The following is a 14,728-nucleotide window of genomic DNA, read 5'->3' as shown; positions in this document are numbered from 1 at the left end:
GTTCATTTGATGTCTATTCTATGGAGAATAGAATGTACCAGGAGCTGCTTCAGTATTTTTATAGACAAAATGAGCCCAATTGGTAAGAAATTAGGATATATACAGTTTTTATTGGTAAGAAATTAGGATACATACAGATCTTATTACACCAGGAAATACCCAAGCAATAAGAGAAGAAGGTTTACCTTATAGGAGAAACACTACAGTGAGATTTTTGTTTTTGTTTTGTGAAGGTGGTTAGGAAATAGATAAACTGGGGGTGGGGGGTGGATACATACCAAATTAATCTTTCTTGTGCTAGGCTAGATTAAAGTGAAGAATTAATTAAAATATATGTTAATGTTTTCTTGTTGTAATGACTAGATACTGCTAACCCCAACCATTCAAAATTCATGTCAGCTCCCCCAATAATGTAATTGATTTAAAAAATCATCAGTGTTTTAGTTTTATAAAACAAAATATATTTTGGGTTCTTTATGTTCTGATATCTGAGTCTTTAGGGTGCACAAGGATCACATTTTCAAGATTTTTCCCTGTAACCATGAGGGCGAGTAATGTGTATAATAAATTTTATATATAAACTTATTATTAAGCACCAACAATATATGCTCTTTGGGGCAGGAGACTATCTCTTATTCTGTACAGTGTGTACAGTGCCTAGGACAATGGAGTCCTGATCTTGGTTTGCCCCAAGCACCAATACAATAAACATGATAAATAATATGGTAGCATTTATCAGAGGGGTAGCCGTGTTAGTCTGGATCTGTAAAAACGGCAAAGAGTCCTGTGGCACCTTATATGTAGCATTTGTGTATTGTGCAGGGTCTAAGACAGTTCATCTCTCAGAACATTTACAATCTGGAAGATGGATTTAAGGAGACAGGTTGTCCTGGGAAACCTAGAGAAGTGCTAATTGTCTATAAATATAGAAAATATATTACTATCTTATTTCTTGTATGCAGTGATGTTGTAGCCATGTTGGTTGCAAGATATTAGAGAGACAAGGTGGGTGAGGTAATATCTTTTATTGGATCACTTCTGTTGGTGAAATAAACAAGCTTTTGAGTTTACACAGAGCTCTTCTTCAGGTCTGGGAATGGTATGCAGAGTGCCACAGCTAAATAGAAGATGGAACAGATTGTTTTATTGACACACATTTCAAGGGACCATTCAAGGTGGCCTGTTGACATCTCTCCAGTTGGGAAATGGGGGTTGTTGGGTTATAGATTGTTGTAATAAGCCATGAATCCAGTGTCTCTGTTCAGTCCATGATTTTTAGTGTCTAGCAAAGTTATGAATTTCAGCTCCCACGCTCATCTTTTGAAAGTGTTGTGCAGGTTTCCTTCAAGGATGAGGATTGATAGGTCAGATATAGAGTGATCGCTTTATGAAAAGAGTTTGCCCTCAGGTGACAGGGTGTTCTTGTCATTAACCTTTTTTTCTGGGAGCTCATTTCAGAGCATAATGATTATATCGTTTCACCCACTTAGATTTTGTTGGGGCATTTAGTGCACTGAATGAGGTATACCACATGTTGTGATAGGCATGTATAGGACCTATGGATCTAGCAAGGTGTGTTGGGAGGGATGTAGATCATCACAGCAATGGAGATATATCTACAGGACTTGCATCTGTTGTTCTGGCACGGTCTGGTGCCACTTTGAGCTGATGTGTCCTGGTCGACGGGGAGCTTGTTTCTGATGATGAGCTTAGAGAAACTGGGGGGGTGGTGTTTGAAGACCAGAAAATGGGGTTAAGAAAAGATTTCTTTCAGGATGTGGTCCCCATCTAGTATGGGTTGTAAATGTTTGATATCCCTTATAGGTTCCAGTGTGGGGTGGTAGGTGACAACCACAGGTGTCCAGTTGGAGGGGGTTCTGTTTACATATTAAGCATGTTCTATTGGGGTATTTGGGTGACCTATTCCATGATACAATCCCTTACTCTGGTGGAGTGTCCTTGTTTGGTAAAGGTGGTTTTAAATATGCTAAGGTGTATATCCCGGACTTTCTCCTTGGAGCATATTCTGTGGTATCTGGGTGTCTGGCAGTAGATAACAGATTTCTGGGTGTGTTTGGGGTGATTACTGAATCAATGAAGGTAGGTGTGGTGACCCATGAATTTCTTGTGTATAGTGGTCTCTAAGGTTCCATTGTTGAAGCTGATCATGATGTTCAGGAAGTTGATGCTAGTGTGGGAGTGTTGTACAGAGAGTTTTTAAAATGGGTTGATGTGGTGGTGAAAATCTATGAGGGAGTTTAGGCTGTCTGTCCAGGTGATGAAATATCATTGTTGTATTCCAGATACATCACTGGTTTCATTTGAAACTAGATTAAAAGGGGGGCTACAAATGCCTTCTTCGTTAGTCACAAAAGCAAAAATATTAATTTTTTTTTTCTCCAGTAACTCTACCCAGTGTATCCCTCAATTCTGAAGCTGCACTGGCAAGTGAAAAAGAATATATTCACTAGCCTTAGTATTTGTAAAAAGCACTGGTTTGCTGCCAACTGGCTGTAGAACAGGGCAGTAGCATGGCCAGCTTTCCCCACACGGGCTTGCAGCTCTGCTTTGTACTCTGTTCCTGAACAGTCACTTCCAGGGTCACGTCTGGACTAGGAAGATAGGTTATGATTTAAAGAACTTGTTTGCCAACATTTTTTAAGCCTGCCTTGGTACCTAGTGTGGGCAAAGTAATTGTTGAATACATGTTAACTTGGTGTGGTCAACCCTAGCCCCTCCACACCCAGGGTTAATTGTGATCAGCAATTTTTAAACATGTTATTTTAAACATGACTAGCCCTATCTGTCCAAGATAAATGGACACAAATCTGACATCAGGAATCATAACATTCGAACACTGGTAGGAGAACACTTCAACCTCTCTGGCTACTCAGTAAAAGATTTAAGGGTGGCAATTTTGCAACAGAAAAGCTTCAGAAACAGACTCCAGCAAGAAACTGCTGAGCTTGAATTAATATGCAAACTAGATACCATTAACTTGGGCTTGAATAGAGACTGGGAGTGGCTGGATCATTACACACATTGAATCTATTTCCCTATGTTAAGTATCCTCACACCTTCTTGTCAACTGTCTAAATGGGCCATCTTGATTATCACTACAAAAGTTTTTTTCTCCTGCTAATAATAGCTATCTTAACTAATTAGCCTCTTACAATTTGTATGGCAACTTCCACCTTCTCTGTATGTATATATATCTCTTCCTACTATATGTTCCATTCTATGCATCCGATGAAAGCTTATGCTCTAATAAATTTGTTAGTCTCTAAGGTGCCACAAGAACTCCTGTTCTTTTTGCGGATACAGACTAACACAGCTGCTACTCTGAAACCAGTCTTGTTCAAAACTGTGTGAGTTTAAAGCTTCTTAGCTGACATATCTACAAACATAACCTCTTTTCTTAGTACATGTGTCCAAGGTGTTTGAAGGGTGGCTAGAGCTCAAGCCCATCCAACTGTGTCCTCTTAACTAATGTTGGTGGGGGTTTTTGTTGATCAGTTTGTCGAGGCTACCAACTCATTTCGCAGATCAATGAAAAGCTGTCACAAAGGATTGAGTTCAGCACTACCATTACTGAACCTGAGTTGTGTGTATTAGTGGCAGAAGTGAAAGGCTTTTGCATCCCATTACCCATCCCCTTGTGGGGGATATTCAGTAGACTAAAGATTGAATAAATATTAGGACCACATATCAAATCTTTAAGAAGTGTAACTAAGAGATGGGACAGGGGGAGAGGTGCTTACTTCCTTTAAATGAAAGCCTATGAGCTAGCAAGCAAAAGCAAATGAAACGAGTGATACTGACATTGTAACAGAAATATATTAGGCTTTGTTAAAAGTGGAAGCCCCTCTTTCTTCTGTTATGCTCTAATTCCTGCTATTTTTAAAGCTGAAAAAGAATACCCCCTGCTGAGCATCTCCAGAATTAATGAGGCGCCTTGTTGACGGCTACACTAATACCAGTTTTTAAATAGAATGCATGATGGGATGGGGGGGTTTCCTCCCCATAAGAGACAAATTTGTGCAAAACACTCCAACTACAAATGGAACAGCAGAGACCAGAAGTGCTTATTCACTGCAAGCTTCAAATCAGTGCGATCACATCACCACCCTACAAAATGATGCTCTCAGCCCCACTCAGAGCCCCACACACTGCTATCAAGGTGACCAGTCTTTTTTGGCTTATCCTCCAAGGGATTTTCATCATAGTGATTGTCCCACCAGCTGCAAATAGTTACTGCCCCTTTCAGAATCAGTTAATGACACTCTTGGATCTGCAAGAGAAGAGGGGTGGCAACAAAGTCAGCTGAGGCTCATGAATTCTTTGGCCTATTGTCCTCATGGCACATTCATCCTAACCCCCCAGTGTGGCTCAGGGTGCTTCCTCTGCAACATTCATAGCTCCCAAAAACCAGGAAGTGAAAACACAATGTCGTGGCAATTTGATGCATCATTCTATACAGCCCAATAAAGCAGCATGACAAAACAATGCAGTGAACACAATATCACAATGAAGGAAACATTCTGAGACCAGCACTCCAAATAAGTCTATTCCCTTTGCTCATGTTTATTGGCTCTTTTTTGTCATGCCATGATGGATTAGAAACTGGGTTCTCTTCCTTTGTCAGGTAATTACAGTTTGATTCAAACTTTGTTGTGACTATCCTCTTTTTCTCTAAAATGCAATACAGATATGGAAGGGAGAGGGTGTGATTAAAACATCTAGGTTTCCAAAAGTGGCTCAGATACTATTAGTGCTGATTCATCTTTCCGACTGATCAAGCTAAATCAAGTTCCATGCCATTACTACATGAGGCATGGAAGTCTCTTCAGGAGTTCCTGTCTATTCTGCAGACATTAAACATTCCACTGTTTAATGTATAACACTTTTTATACCCTAATAGAAGGGATTTGTCTTGCTGTCCTGGCTAAATTGATTCCTCCCTTCTGTTGTTGCAACATCTTTTGTTTGCTGCCTTCCTTTCCTGAGGTGGTTGCATTTCACTAATGCCTGCCACATATGGTATCTGAAGACATTGTGGGATGAGAGATGTTGTATAAATCTAAATGGATGCATCTGATATTAACTTTTTCCTACAATAGTGACACTTAATTACATAGGCTTACTCAAGCTTACTCCCTTACTTAAAGCTAATCATACCTTACTTCTCAAGTTGTCTGATTGACTTCAGTGGGAGTTCAGGTACTTTTCAACATGAGTGGAGGAGCTAGAATCTGGTCCTATGTTTTTATGAGACAATGAATTCTTGTTACCACACATCATCATATTATTTTTGTTTTGAACTGTATTGGCATCTAGATACTTCCATAAGTATCTATTTAAACCACTATTCTGGGATCTTTGTTACAAAACAAATCATTTATGCTTTGCAATAACTAGAACCTGGTTAGCTGCCCTATGCAGCAGAATTATGGCTACTTCTCTAAAATTGGTTAAAGGCCTGCTCCTGCTGTCATTGTTCTACCTGGGAAAAGAATCAGCCCCAGTGAGAGCAAAAACTCACTTTTTAAGTGAACTCCTGAACCATTAATGTGAGTGTGACAGGTTCCCTGGAGTGCAACTGGGAACTCAGGCATCGCTGAGCTCTCTGTCTTACCAACCTGGGCTCCCTCTCACACTGTGATGCTGTGACAAACTGCAAACTTCTCCAGGTCCTGCACTTACACAGCCATCCACAGGCAGGGACACATCCAGCTGAGTTACATGAATGCTTTTGCCAGCCAATCATGAATCAACAATAGAGAGGCTCCAGCCAGTTCCCCACAGCTCCCTAGCCTTGGACCCCAGAGCCATCCTGTCTTGCCCTGGTCAGAAGCCTGATCAGTGTAAGTTTATAACACAGTCCACCCCTCCCTTAATGTGGAAAGGACATGCCCCAACTCTTGTTCCTGTGCAGATTTCACCAAGCACTTCAAGCAAAATACGCTGTTTTAGGTAAGATATAAAACACATTTATTAACTACAGAAAGATTTTAAGTGACTCTACGTAATAAGTGTACAGATCAAACTTGGTCACCTAAGAAATAAAAGTAAAATCATGATCTGAGTTCTATAATCTACCCAGGATTTGAATCAAGCAATGTCTCACCCTGATGGTATAGTTCCTTAATACACAAGCTGGGATTTTCCTTTCCAGCCTGGGACCACCTCCCAGTTCAGAGTCTTTTTTCCCAGACATATTTCCAGATGGTTCTGGCCAACTACTAACTATGAGTTGTGGTGGGAGTGAAGCCAAATGATGATGTCACTTCCCTTCCTTTATAGGTTCCTCCAGCGTTCTGGAAAGATCTTTTGCTATGACTGAGTCAAACAGTCTCCATTGTTTATTTCTCTCTCTGAGAGGTCTCCATTATATACAGTTCCCGGGGTAGTTCTTGTGAGTGTGTTTCCTTTAATGGGCCATCATTAGTGTCTGGCTTCTCCACTATTGTACCTGAAAGGCTGGTTGAGGGTGTTCCCAACCTCATAACATATTTCAGTAACACACACGCAGCCTCCCATACAATGATAGCACATGTAATCCAACAGAACATTAACATTTGACAGATCAAGACTTTTAAAATGATTCCTTCCAAGGCATACTTTGAACAGAACACATCATAATCATATCACCATAGTGAATATGGGGGTGCCAGGGTGTTGCTTTGGGGCACAAAGTATCACAGTGAGTTGATCCTATGTGGGGACAGGAAGGAATTTTAACATCTGGTATTGTCATGTGGTGCAGTGGTTCTCAGCCTTTTCCATACTGAGACCCCTTGGAGACTTTATCTAGGCAGGGATCTAGCTGGATCCTGCTCCCAGTTAACAATATGGAAACAGTTGGGAAACAATTCCCAGGTTGAGACTTCCTAATAAAGTGCACTGCAGGGTTATTTAGAGGCATAACTTGCTATGGGAGTGCGAATTCAACTTTCTCTACATTCTTAGGTAGGATACAAGGTCAGATAGATTTAATGAGGTCTGGGAATGCCTCTCTCTCTATTTTGTGTTGGCAATAAGCTGAAGACCAATCCTTACTCACCAATTCAGATAATCATCAAGTCTGTGTACTGCAGGCAACCAGCTTGCTATAAGTCTAAATGTTTCAATTTTATAAAATTGATCTTTGGCTTTACTAGGAATTCAGTTCCTGAAAACTTAAGTAATGGCTTTCTGTCAACAGAGATGAAAAGAATAATGAGCTAAGGAGGAGACCCCTGTTCACCAGGATTAAGTATTTGAGGCCTTAGTCTTTTTATTCTTGGCCTCAGGTTTTGGGGAGGGGAGAGGTTGTACTAATTTATTGATTAAGAAGTGCTTCTGGCACATCTTAAGTCTTTCTGAAACACACCTTTCTCTGCTTAACTGTGCTTTGTCTTGAGTTTAAAATGTGCCTTAAAAAGTGGACAACATATAGCACTTCATACAACAGGAGCTTACTGACATACATGTCAAGTTGTTACTTTACAGACTTGGTTCTTGCAAGTAGGTTCTGTGTGCCGTATTTGTAAGTTAAGAATCACTCCTTGCTCAACGCGCTACCAGGCTGGAGGCATTTTTATATCAGAGAGAGAGAGAGAGTGTTGTTAATAATGTTTTTTATTTTTTTCTGATGTTTTCTGTAACATCTATTATTAATTAACAACCCCAAGAAAGTTTGAAGTGCTATCTCTAGATGCATTCTAAACAAAACTGGATTTCATACTTTCAAAATGGTGGTGGAATTACATCTCAATTTTTCTGAGAAGGTAGTCTAGATGACACTCAGCTATATAAAGGAATAAAACTGATGCTACTGTAAGGACAACTCAGCCCTCAATTACATGTGTGCAATGGACACGTTTTTTTATGGCAGCTGTGTGTGCACATATATGGGCAAAATCCAGCACTAGGTCTCCTGTGAATCAAAAGCCTAGTATAAATAAGTAGAAGCAACTGTACTGATTTCCAGTACGTCTGCATGTCCATTCTTTTATATAGTTTATTGGCAGATAAGATATAGTTGAAGAAAATCAAGGAACACATTAAGCCTTTAAGCTGCTTGCCTCTTAAATATTCATGATCCCATCAGGGTTTTTGACAGACATCTGGGATGGCTTGTCTCACCTCTCTATTAATAAATTTTATTAATCTCACTCAGTCTTCTTCATTAAAGCTCTCATTAATTCAGGCTTGAAAGACATTCATCTCCCTCCCCATGCACAGATAACTACAGCTGGCACCCCCAATTTGAAAATGATACCCAAAACGCAGAAAATAGCTTTGATACTGTAAAAGGATCTATAATGTATGTTTGGCCTTTTCTATATCAGAGAAACATGCTTCGGGTAACCATCATATGGTCCTCCTCAGTACAGCTTTAACACACCACACAGAAAAATAATCTAGTGTCCCATAGATATTCACATCATTGTTTGAATTAGATATGCTTTGACCTAGGCTAACTATAGCATCCCCCCCCCCCCACATCATCCTCAGCTGAATGCATGCACAATAGTGCATGTTGTTTCCACAGTACTGGCCCACAGTGGCACAGTAATTGCTCAGGTGGCCTGTCTGGTCTATTCTCTGAACTCTATTTAGATGGAGCCACAAAGATTAACTAGGGGAATAGAGAATTTTCCTAAAGATAAGGGCCAAGGTTTTGAAAGCTAATAAATGGGTTTGGTTTTGGGTCGGGTTGGTTTTTTTTTTATGGGGGGGGGGATGCCAGAGTTGTTGGATACCCAATTTCAGATACTGTCAAGGCTCCTGATTTTTCAGGAAGCATGGCACATCAGCACTCTGAAATTCAACCTCCTTTAAGATGTACCAAAATCACTTTTGAAAATCCTGGCCAAGAAGCTGAAACTTCTTGTATCCCTGAGATCCAATTCGTCAGTATATGATGGATCATATTGCGGGGATATTGCTCAATGTTTAATGTTTTCTATAGGATGACAGAGACTCTATATGGAGGGAATTCTCACCGGGTGAACAAGTTTACCACACAAAGCCAAAGGCCCTAAAGCTTGGTTTCTGTTACCGCTGAAAACGTAGGGAAGGTCTTTGTATTGTCATGGAGCCCAACAGAGAATCACTGCTGAAAGCTCCTCCTGGGAGACACAGTGTGCTCCTAATAAAATACACATTACTTCCCAGAAAGCAAGAGCACAACCTCTGGAACAGGGGAACAGTGAAACCTTTGGCACAATGTCCAAAGTGGACACTTATAGCAACTTTACTATTCCAGGTGCAAACTTCAAAGTCAGAAAGATGTGAAGGCCATGGGGGCAAGGGGAATCCACTGAGGAATTTGAAGCTATTCTGCTGCAGATTCAAGTTATTAAATCAGGTGACACAATTGTTTCTTCTGTTTCCCTGAAGCTAGAAAGTTTGTTGGTTTTGTTTTCTTTGTCTCTAGTGTACCATTTGAGCTGACTGGTTGTAGGGTTTGTTTGTGTTCTTTTTGGATCCATTTTATTCCTTTGTGTTGCTAAGAGGTTTCCATAGCAATTCTAGTATTGGATTAAGGAAGTCATATTATTCAGGTTAATGCATCATCTCTGGAGTTGCGTAAGCAAGCTCTGAAATTCTGCTGTACCTGAAAAGCCATTGAAATGGAGGGGGGAATAATGTGTGATCCGGATCCTCAGTCAGCTTCAATCCACTGACTTCAGTGGAGCTATGCTGCCTTACATCAGCTGAGGAATTGGCCCTGTAAATTGTACTTCCCACACTAATTCTATCAGTAAGATTCCATGAAAAGAACAGTTTTTTAGGACTGCACATATTGAAAACATAGCTGTTCATTGATGCTGGAACATATTAATTCAAGTTATCTTTATTGCTGCACTGCAGCTATTATTTCTGTTTAAAATACCCCATGTTCATATTTTCCTGAATTGCCTCCAACTTTTCTTCCTTAGCAATTTCAAACAGCTCAATAATTACAGTTCTGCTACAGAAATATTATGCCTTGGGTGGGATTGATACATTTCAGAAGCAATAAACAGACTATCAAAAGCCTATAAATTAAAATCTGGAGGGGTTAAAAATGTAAATGGTTATCTCTTCTTATTGAAAAGTTAATTTAGTAGCCAGAGGTGCCAGATTGCTTCTGTCTCCAGAGCTGTCAAAAATAGCTGCAAGCATGGATACCAGCCTCCTTTCCCTCCCCTCCCCACTGTCACCAGGTATCCATGCTGGGTCTGGAGAGGTAATTGCTAAGGATTCAGTCTCCATGCTCACTGAAAAGCTCTTTTGGCTTAAATGACAATTATTAGGGCAGCCTTCCTAATAAGGACACCTCTCCATCAGGAACTAGACTGAGCCCGGACCACGTTTCATATAGGCCACTGAACAGCTGTAAGGTGGTCACAACAGTCCTGGGCTGGATTCAGATGACAGGATTACCACTTCCCTAAGGACAAGAGTCTGCCATGCTTACACTGAGTAACTCCTTACTCTGATGATAGTCCCACTAAAGAAAACAGGACTGCCTGTAGAGTGACAAACCACTCGGTGAGAGTAAAGGTTGAAGTATAAATCTAGAAGGGTTTAGAAGGTCTTTGCCCAGGCTGCTATATGGTTGGTATTAAAAACGAAACACACAAAAAGACCCCAAAAACCAAGCCCACAGTTATTCATAGTCTGTTCTGTTCAGATTCTTGGACTATGTCTATCACCATACTACTTGAGCACCTTCCAAAAATGCATGACTAACATCTGCAGCAAGACCCTTTCATTGTGATTGCCAGGCTTTTAGCACAGCTTTTTAGCCAGTACCACCACCTTTATTTTGTTTTGTTTTTGTTATTTTGGTTTGTGGGCAGTCTACAAATGACAGAGTGGGATTAAGACTTGTCCGGCTGATCAACTCCAGCTTTCCACTTCCTACAAATGATAGGCAGCAGTAGAAAGTGCATTTTAATAACAAGGGTGTCCTTAGTAACTCCTGTCTAAAACTGAAAGCCATTCAGTTGGGCAGACTGCTCACCCAAAAGCATATACCAGCTCTGCTCTATGGAAAATGTTTGAAGCTGTAGCTCTATCTGGTGGAACAAAGGGAAATCACACTGAATTGGATGGCTGATAGCTTACTAGGTTCAGATCGGAAGAATTTCCTTAATAACAGAAGTCCTATTTTCAAATAATGTGCTTGACTGCAGGGCAGCACAGGCTGTGTCTACACTGGCTTTTTTTTTAAAATTTGATCACTGTTGCTAGGGCTAAATAACATAGAAGCTGGTGTCCTTACCACTGTCTCCTCTACTGCTCCCATTGTTGCTATCCCAGTGGAAGCTGTACCAGGTTCCTACCACCTAATCCCCAGGTGTCACCCCCTAGTCTTGTCTTTTGCAGCTGGACCAAATCATTTGTAAGTACTGGGTACAGTTTACAAAACTGCCCAAGCCTCATTGCAAGTCAGTGGGATTTAGGAGCCTAAGTCACTTAGATGCTATAAAAAAGTTACCTCATTGTCTACATTGGCCTTTTCCATAAATACTCTCACCATTGCACCGTCACTGAAAAATAGAAATCCATATACTGGATCAGGCCATTGATCCACCTCGTCCAGTATCCTATTACCAATACCAGATGCCAGTACCAGATGCGTCATAGGAAAGTAATTCTGTGGTAGGCATCCACGGGATAACTTGCTCCTGGGAAAAGTTTCTACCTAGCCCTTTCAACAGTTGAGGCTGGTTTCCACTTCGGACAAATAAAGACTCATTGGCGCATGGGGATTGGATTCTGGGTCTCCCATATCCTCTGGGAGACTTCTAATCACCAAGCAGCAGAGTCAGTCTCATGCTTGTGCATGCATTCGCATTCACTCTCTTGCTCACCCAATGACTTTTTAATTATTTGTCCAAAGTAGAAGAGCTTCAACAGCAAAATCCCACATCAGCAAATCCCCACAGTTCAGTGGCTAGGGTGCTCACTTTGGATGCCTGTTCAAATATCTTTTCCTCCTCAAGTGAAGGGGTGTGAGTAGCCTAGCCACTGAGCTAAAAAAGTTGAGGGAAGTTTGACATTATTCCATTGTGAATCTTGCCCAAAGTCCTACAGGAAGTCTGTGATTGAGCTCCAAACTGGTTTCCGAAATCCCAGTGCCTAATCTGTAATACAGTCCTTCCTTTCCATGTCCAAGTGCAAATATTCAGGTGGCAGTGACAACTGCAGGAACTAGAGGTGTGAATTAGGTGTGCCATTGCCAGAATAAATTATTTATAATTATTATATTTGAAGAGATGGTCCTTAAACTGTCTCATTCAGCTTCAGGTTTAAACCCATGCAGGGGGGCAGTTCCTTCCTATTTTTAGAGCTTTCCTGTTGCAATATAAGTGCTACAGGAGCTGATGTTTAGCAGGTTTTCTTCATAAACAAAAGGGCTAGAAAGTGTTTATTTAGAAGAAAGCTTATATTCTGCAGAATCTGAATGGGTCGTAGTAGCCAGATAATGACAGCAAACAGAACTCTATCTCCTTTATTTATATACATGATATCTTCGGCTATCTCTCGATTTGAGGATGATGTCTGCCAAGGGAGTTCATTGGTGAACTTTTAAGTGGCTGAGGAGCCCAATTCTTGCCCCACAGATTTTCCCTCAGAAGGGACAGGTATAATCTTGGAGGAGACATAGTTGTTGGCTGGATGTTGTGCCCTTTCTTTTCTCCTTTTGTCACTTCTCTGTCTCATGAGCACGTCTGTTCTCCGCAAAGTGAGCTGTGGCTTGGTGTTTGGTGTGGCGCCACTGTGTTCTTCTTCTGTGCCAAGTCCTTCCAGTTTGTTGGGTTGATGCCTCCCTTTTTAAGATGTACTTTCAGTATGTCTTTGAAACACTTCCACTGCCCTCCTCAAGCCCTTCTTCCCTGACTTCACTTAACCGGTGTCAAGCAGGGCTGTGTCATTACCCCAACGCTGTTCTCCATTTACCTTGCCGTGATCCTGATTCTCATTCGCGACCGCCTTCCCAATGGAATCAGGATAGAGTATCGTATGGATGGCCAACTCCTCAAACTTCGACGACTCCAAACAAAATCTAATATCACGAGAATTGGCATCACTGGCCTTCAGTCCTGTTTACATAATATGTATGCTATATAAAATTTAAATGTATTCAACATATAGATATATAGTTGTGTGTGGACATAATTTGTAATATTGTAATATTCTTCTCATCTCCACATTCACTGTGAAAGATAAGACTCCTCGCAACCTGCAGTTTTACTCATTTTTAAAACTCCCGCATTTACAAAGCTTCTGCACAGGCAGCTGCTCTTCCTTATGGGAGGACAGCATCATTTGGGACCAAAATCTCCCTGCATCCCACACAGAGTTGGTGCTGTTGCATGTTTTGGTACTTTGATATAATAATACAGACCCTTAGTTAGTCTGATGTTATGAAACTGAAGTTGGACCTGATTTAGGATTCAGAAATGCATCTGTTGTCTTCTTTCTTGTGGTTTTTGTTTGTTTGTTTGTTTGGCTTCCTCAGTTGGGGGAATTTAACCCACCCTCTCAAAACAGGGATGGTTATGTAGAAGTTGGCTCACATTGTTTGTCAGTTTGAACTCTGGAAATTGAAAGGATGTGAGGAGTGTTTTTTTTTGTTTTGTTTTGTTTTTAAAGCTAATCAAACTACATTATGTCAGATTACCAGCTGGTGTAAATTGGTGTTGCTCCAATGAAGATCTGGCTCTCTCTTTCTCCTGAATTAACACACAAAGCCAACAGATGAAAATGTAATTCCAGAATATAGCTTCCTAAATCCATGTTATGTGTGTGCATGGAAGAGATGGGCCAATCACTTCTGCAGCACCATTTATTCACATATCCTCTTCAGTCCACAAGTGGGGAGGTGGCAATATACAGGGGTGGAGGAGGGCACACTGTTTCTCCACCAAAGTTCTGACTAGATTCCCACTGAAATAATGCAATTGCATGCTATATCAATTTGAATGGGGCCCCTTCAGTGCTGTGGAACCACCTTTAATCAGGCAAGTCCTGTCAGGAGCTAGGAAAGCAGCAGTGGTCTGAAGTAGAAGTGTGCAGGCATAAGGGGTGAGATTATGTGCAGCTCTCTATCATAGTGCCTGTACCAGGGGAATCCTCTCCTCACCAGAACTGGGGCTTTTAGGGCACCTTTACATCACTCTGGCCCTCTTATGTGGTGTGAAGAGGCTGAAACAGGGGTAAGGCTCCAGCCCAACGTTTTCACATGGAGTAAAATCCTGGCCTTGTTTGAAGTCAAAGTCAAAACTCCCATGGACTTCAATGGGACCAGGATTTCACCTAATAGTTCTTAGAGTAGCTAAGATTTGTGGCATTGGCTTCTTTTGCAGAAAGCAATCCCCAGTTGTCCAACAGTACATTCTGGAAAACTCCACAAAGGGAATCAGCTCCATGGACTTTTGCTCATGGTAGTTATTTCTCCTTGGATGTGTCTAGAAAACTAATCATACTTATATGGGAAATATACGTGGAGGCTCCCTGGTAATGCAACAGCAGCGTGCTTGGAAGGAGATAAAAAGTCATTGCGGGGGCAGAGTGGAGACTAAATTTTTTTAAACTCAGATGGCGCCTTAAGGAAGTGACAGGTGGTCCTTCCACCTGTCACTATATTAGGTAATTTTAGATCCTGTGATTAGATGGCTAGCAAATAAAAATAATAATTTAAAAAAATAACACTTAAAGCAAAATCAGATGGAATAAACAATCC

The sequence above is a fragment of the Lepidochelys kempii genome, chromosome 1, assembly GCF_965140265.1.
Source record: "Lepidochelys kempii isolate rLepKem1 chromosome 1, rLepKem1.hap2, whole genome shotgun sequence".
NCBI lineage: Eukaryota > Metazoa > Chordata > Testudines > Cheloniidae > Lepidochelys > Lepidochelys kempii.
The sequence above is the reverse complement of the archived record's forward strand: the minus strand, read 5'-3'. Positions refer to the sequence as shown.